Source organism: Saccopteryx leptura, chromosome 2 (assembly GCF_036850995.1).
Source record: "Saccopteryx leptura isolate mSacLep1 chromosome 2, mSacLep1_pri_phased_curated, whole genome shotgun sequence".
Classification (NCBI taxonomy): Eukaryota; Metazoa; Chordata; class Mammalia; order Chiroptera; family Emballonuridae; genus Saccopteryx; species Saccopteryx leptura.
In genome coordinates this window covers 128,130,517-128,137,864 of record NC_089504.1, presented here as the reverse complement: position 1 = coordinate 128,137,864, position 7,348 = coordinate 128,130,517, and positions in this window count along the sequence as shown.

Below are 7,348 nucleotides of genomic sequence, written 5' to 3'. Positions count from 1 at the left end.
CACAGACTGAATGCAAAATCAGATCTGTGCCTTTTGGGCACAAGTTATATAACCTTGCAAAGCTCTGTCTTCTCTATAACCTTGCAAAGCTCTGTCTTCTCATCTGTAGATGTGGGGACATGGATGTCTCATCACATTAGTTGGAGGAAGAAATAAAATGACGTAGGCAAAGTGCCTGGCACACAGATGGCTCTCAGGAGATGATATTTATTTCCTGCTCTTTTTTTTCCTTTTCTGTTTTTACAGTACTATGCATGCAGTAGCCACTAATTATGTGATTATTGAGTACTTAGAGTTTAATTTGGTAGACCCTTGTCTACTTTGTGGAGGAGAAACAAATTTACCTCTACCCTCAACGTTCTTCTGGCTGGTCTAATAATCAAACAGACATGAGGCAGATTAGCCAGAGAAAATAACCAAACTGAATAGATTCATGTGTATAGAAACCCCACATACATGAGAGAGTCAGAGACCTGGCATGAAAGTGAGGCTCAGATAGAAAGGGAACATGGGAATATTAAACCTTCTGAGTTGGGGATGAATAAGGTGCCTGGGAGACTTCAAAGGTCATTGCGGAATGATAAGAGCTGTTGCTTAATAAATAGAAGTTTCCCTTGCCCTATATACAGGTCATAAAAAGTTATCTCTGATCATTTTTTTATGGTCAGACTTCTAATTCAAATTCTTATAGCTAGTTAAGGTAGGGTGGGGGCAGAAGTTGCTCTTGAGCCTACAGATAAAGTTGCCTTTAGCTCAGAACAATCTGCACACCACAGAGGCAAATCTTGGAATGACTTGTCCTGGACACCGTACAATTTGAAATGATTGGGATCAGGAGAGATTTAAAAATAAATATTACAACCCAGTTATTATTTTATGCCAGACACTGGAATCAGGGAAGTCCTTTTCATATGGTATCTGACATACCCTCCTCAAACACATACGGTAGGCATTATTTTTTTAATTTTAATTTTAATTTTTTTTTTTTACAGAGACAGAGAATCAGAGAGAGGGATAGACAGGGACAGAAAGACAGGAACGGAGAGATCAGAAGCATCAATCATTAGTTTTTCATTGCATGTTGCAACACCTTAGCTGTTCATTGATTGCTTTCTCATATATTCCTTGACTGTGGGCCTTCAGCAGACTGAGTAACCCCTTGCTCGAGCCAGCAACCTTGGGCTCAAGCCAGTGAGCATTTTTGCTCCAACCAGATGAGCCTGCGCTCAAGTTGGAGACCTCGGGGTCTCGAACCTGGGTCTTCTGCATCCCAGTCCGACGCTCTATCCACTGCGCCACCACCTGGTCAGGCTGGTAGGCATTATTTTTAATACCCAAGATACAGCCTTTATTGCTCGGGGTTCTCTCTTCATTTTGCATATTAAGAAGGTAAGACTTAAAGGATTTGAGTAATTTAGGTGAGATAAATTACATGAGCAACTACATGAGTAATTTACCTGAGCAGAATCTTGACTCCAGACTCCAAACCCTGGACACTAGGTTAGACTGCTGATGGGTTTTATTCATAGTCCCCACTGGCCTCATAAGGAGGATTGGGTCCCGCAACTGGAAGATCATTTGTTTACTGAGTGCAAAGTGAATCCTTCTTAGAGAAAGTAATAAGTAATGTGCAGTTAAACGAAATGGAAAGATTTGAGAGAGGGCCGCATTGTTCTCATGGGAAAGGATGACTCTTAGCAGCAGGGACATTGGAGAAGTTAGGGGTATGGGAGAAAAACATATTTAGAAAGACTGTAAGGCAGTGCAGAGTTGGTAGATAACAGAAAAGTCAAATGGGGAATTTTATTAGGTTGCTTGCAAGTTTAAGATGCAATATGAACCTTCTCTTTATCTTCCACAAACTCTCTAATGAGCTTGACATAGTTCTCTGTGGGCTTATGAAGAGCCTGTGCTTGGGGCAGATGTGATATAGACTGGCTCCATGTTCAATGCTGGAGAGGAGACCCTCACACATACATATCCATGACACCCAGGCTACAGATGAATGAAATTCACACCATCTTTTCCTGTGTTATTTTCCCCACCATTTCCTTCCTACATATACAGGCTTGTCTCCCAGGCTTGTGCCCTTATTAATTCGGCTTCCCCTACAAAATATTTTAAAAAGATCTAGATGTGAATATGACAACGTTCCTTGGGAGTTTTCTGGAATCTTACACATCCTGTGGATGGAGCAAAGAGTTGGATATGTGTGTGTTTTGCTCTCTAATATAACCATAAAGGATATTGACATTTAAAAATCTAAAACGTATCCTGACCTGTGGTTATGCAGTGGATAAAGCATCGACCTGGAAATGCTGAGGTCGCCAGTTCAAAACCCTGGGCTTGCCTGGTCAAGGCACATGTGGGAGTTGATGCTTCCAGCTTCTCCCCACCTTCTATCTCTCTCCCTCTCTTTCTCTCTCCCTTTCTCTCTCCTCTCTAAAATGAATAAAAAAAATTAAAAAAAATCTAAAACGTAGATAACATGGAATATTATATTAGCTTCAGGTGTACAACATAGTTATTTAACACTTATATACCTAAGGAAGTGGTTATGACACTAAGTCCAGTACTCATTTGTCACTACACAAAGTGATTACAATACAGTGTGTCCGTCCGTAAGGTCATGTGGCACTTTTGACTGGTCACAGGAAAGCAACAAAAGACGATAGAAATGTGAAATCTGCACCAAATAAAAGGAAAACCCTCCCAGTTTCTATAGGATGATGTGGCAGCATGTGCGCAGGCGCAGATGATGACGTAACACCGTGTATACAGCGGAGCAGCCCACAGCCATGCCAGTCGAGATGTGGACAGTACGGAGGAAAGTTCAGTGTGTTCTGTGGCTCGCTAAATTCGAATCCATGACCAAAGTGCAACGTGAATATTGGCACGTTTATAACAAAGTGCCACAACATTAATCACTTAAAACAGAGAATCACAGATGTTATTCACTCTGTTACACTAGATGTCCTCACTCGTGTAAGGGGTAAGGAAGGGCATACACACTTCCAGTTGTAAGATGAATGAGTTCAGAAAATGTAACGCACAGCATGTGACTATAGTTAATAATACTGTGTTGGGTGTTTGAAAGTTGCTAAGGAAGTAGGTTTTTAAAATTCTTACTACATACAAAACTTTGCAAATATGTGAGGTGAAGAGTGGGTTGACTAACCTCACTTACACGGGTAAGGACGTCTGGTGGCAAGAACTTCACTATTGTTTGGATGTGTGTAGGTCAACAAATGGAGCCCACATTGAACTGTACTGAATAGGTATGAAACTGGGAGAGTTTTCCTTTTATTTGGTGCAGATTTCACATCTATATTGTCTTTTGTTGTTTTCCTGTGACCGGTCAAAAGTGCACTATGACCTTACGGACACACTGTATTATTGACTTTATTCCGGTGCTGCACACAACATCCCCATGACATTTATTTGATAACTGGAAATTTGTACCTCTTAGTCCCCTTTATCTTTTTCTTTCTTCTCCTCTGGCCTCCATCAATTTGTTCTCTATATTTGAGTCTGTTTCTGTTCTGTTCTGTTGGTTTACCTGTTTTGTTTTTTAGATTCCACATGTAAGAGGAATCACAGGATATTTGTCTTCAGAATGTTGACATTTTGGTCACTGTAACACTGCCCAACTGGTGCTAAGTGTAACTGAGTGTGCCCAAATCAGTTCCTAATTGAACTGTTTTCTAACAAACAGGTCACAAGTACGACTTTTAAAAAACAAGTTGCGCAATCCCAATAAAGTGCTCTTTCATGCCACACAGGAACTACGAGGAGACCAGATTGCGTATTGCTGTCAGGGAAGTGGCGGCCAGCGCAGTAACTTGGGAGCATGTTTTGTGTGCCAGAGCGGGTGGGGAAATGGTGAAGTGAAAGTGGTCAAAGGGCACACACTTCCAGTTGTAAGATGAATGAGTTCAGGAAATGTAATGCACAGCATGTGACTATAGTTAATAATACTGTGTTGGGTGTTTGAAAGTTGCTAAGGAAGTAGGTTTTTAAAATTCTTACTACATACAAAACTTTGCAAATATGTGAGGTGAAGAGTGGGTTGACTAACCTCATTGTGTAACTGTTTCATACTATATACATACATCAACTCGTTACATTGAGCACCTTATATAATATTACATGTCAATTTTATATACATACATACATACATACATACATATATATATATATACTGCTCACAAAAATTAGAGGATATTTTAATGCTTCATATTCATTTTGAAATATCCCCTAATTTTTGTGAGCAGTGTGTGTGCATATATATATATATATATATACACACATACATATATTAATTAATTAGTTTTTGTTTTTTTAAATTACTTTACTGAGAGGTAAAGTAATTTGTTCAAAATCAACCGCTAGAATGGAGCTGGAACTGGAACAGAGGTTTTCTAGTCTGGTCTTCTCATTACAACATTGGCAACTATATCATATGCTCGCTCTCAATACTCTTTCCTGGGCAGACATCAATAATTGATCCCAGAATTCTTTTCTACTGAGCTTTTAACTTCATAATCTTCCCAATTCCATGCCCCACAAAGCTAGAAAGCCACTACCAAGCAATTGGACCTAGTGTGGGGGAAAAAACAAACCTATTTCCCTCCTGGCAGCGTTACTTTTATTATCCACAAGGACTGATTACAAAAATAACTACTATCCTTGGAGATCTGTAAAAGGGAAGACATTCATTTTTCAGGTTGGTAAAGAATTACTCCCTTGGATTAGAGAATGACTCTGCAAGTCCTTTCCGACCCGGGCATTTCATGAAGTTAACTTTGTAGTTGCTGTTGTTCCATGGCTTTGCCCTGGAGTCACAGTGAGAGAATACCCGTGCTGAGGTAGGCAGAATTCTAAGATGAGTCCCCTGATCCCCACCCACCTCCTGAAGTTCACACCCTATAAAACCCCCCTTCTTGAGTTTGGGGGGACTTGTGACCTGATCTTAGCCAATAGAATATGGCAAAGCTGTGTGGATTTTGCAGATGTAATCAAGATCCCAAATCAGTTCATTTGGAGTGAGTCACAGGGGACATTATCCTGGATAGGGCTGACAACTGAAAGTTCTTAAAAGAAGACTGGGTTCTCCCTAAGGTCAGGTACTCTCTCTTTCACTGACTTTGGGGTATAGTGCCCCATTGTGAGAGAGACTACGGAGAAGGCCACGTGTCAAGGAGCACAGGTGGCCTTCTTTTTTTTTTTTAATAATTTTTTAATTTTATTTTTATTTATTCATTTTAGAGAGGAGAGGGGGAGAGAGAGAGAGAGAGAGAGAGAGAGAGAGAGAGAGGAGAGACAGAGAGAAGGGAGGGAGGAGCTGGAAGCATCAACTCCCATATGTGCCTTGACCAGGCAAGCCCAGGGTTTTGAACCGGCGACCTCAGCATTTCCAGGTCGATGCTTTATCCACTGTGCCACCACAGGTCAGGCCCACAGGTGCCCTTCTAAGCTAAGAGCACCCTTGGTCATAGGCGCAAGAAAACAGGGAGCCTCAGCTGTACGACTGCAAGGAGATGATGAGTTCTGCTAACAATCTGATGGAGCTTGGAAGCAGAGCCTTCTCTAGTTGTACCTCCAGGTGGAAAAACACAACCTGGTCAACACCTAGCCCACAACCTTGTGAGACTTAGAGCAGAGAACCCAGCCATAAAATGACCATGCTCTTGACCCACAGAACCTGTGGGATAATAAAAGATATTGTCTTCAGCTGCTAGATTTAATATTTGCTATGCAGCAATAAAAACCTAACACATATACCTTATATTGCACTTGCATTATTAAATCTTAATTTTGGTCTCTTTCTCGACTGTAAATCTATTTGCCTATTCCAAATACTGGTTAAAGCTTAGCTGAACTAAATTTTGTCTGAACTTGAGAAAGGTAAGGCACAAGAGGACCTCAGGTGGCAGAGCTCCTCCCTGGAACGGAGGGAAGACTTCCCCGCACACCACACGTGCCTCCACCTCCCCGCATTTCTGAGTAACTCTGCAGTCTAGTCGACAGTCGGCTGTGAAATCACCACAAACAACAATCCTTACACTTCGCTGTGATTTTCCAACCTTTGATAAGAACCACTACAGCAAAAAGGCAATAATATTGCCCAGGCAATAATTGCTCTGGGCAATCCTGCTTGAAAGGCCTGCTGGATTAGGTAATCAAATTTGACTTGGTTTTCATAAGTGAGACTAAATTCTAAAGTCTCTCTAGTGAGACTTTTCAGCCAGATGTATGCTTAGGGAATATATCCATTTGTTTAGTCATTTAGCACTAATTATAGCTGTGTGCCGTCCTGGGCAGTGAGAATATAAGAGTGATTAAGATAGGGCATTTGTCCTCAAGCTGCTAGAGGGAAATGTAGGCAAAAAACCAAACAAAACACAATAATTACAATGCAGTCAGAATAAAAAGGGTGGTGGGTAAGTGAAAATCGGGAGTCTGCAAGAAAAATCTATCCCCCCAAATTACTGCACTGAAGAGACTGGGAGGCTGCCACCTCTTCCTGCTTGACATTCCCGAAACCTAGCATGTCTGCACACAGTAGCTACTCAGCATCACACATCATTAAAACTAATACACTGTTAAGATTATATCATTATTTTTATATCCCCCCCCCCCAAATGCTGCCAATTAGACTTCAACATACCAGAGATCATAAACAGATTCTGGTTTCAGAGATGCTAAAATGTGAGGAAAAACGTCCACTCTGAATTGATTTACAGTAAGTAATCATGGAGCTACTTTATTGAGTTACTAGAGGATTATGGGCATTCACAGAACAGAGATTTCAGAGCAGATTTCAATGCTATAATGTATGCTCATAGTACTGAACGCCATCAACTCACTCCTGGTTGTCAGAAGAACCACCTCCTAAGGTCCTGACCACAGACAGACAAAGCCATGTGAGAGATCTTTAAGTGCATTCTTATTTATTTATTTATTTATTTATTTATTTAAGTGAGAGGCGGGGAGGCAGTCAGACAGATTCCCGCATGTGCCCCAACTGACCGGAATCCATTCGGCAAGTTCCCTACATGGCGATGCTCTGCCCATCTGGGGTTGCTGCTCCATTGCTTGGCAATCAAGCTATTTTTTATTGCCTGAGGTGAGGCCATGGAGCCATCCTCAGCACCTGGGGCCAACTTGCTAGAACCATTCTAGCTATGGCTGCAGAAGAGGGAGAGGGAGAAGGAGAGAAAGAGAGAGAGAGAGAGAGAGAGAGAGTAGGGAGAGGGGTGGAGAAGCAGATGGTCACTTCTCCTGTGTGCCCTGACCAAGAATCAAACCCGGACTTCCACACACTGAGCTGACGCTTTACTGCTGA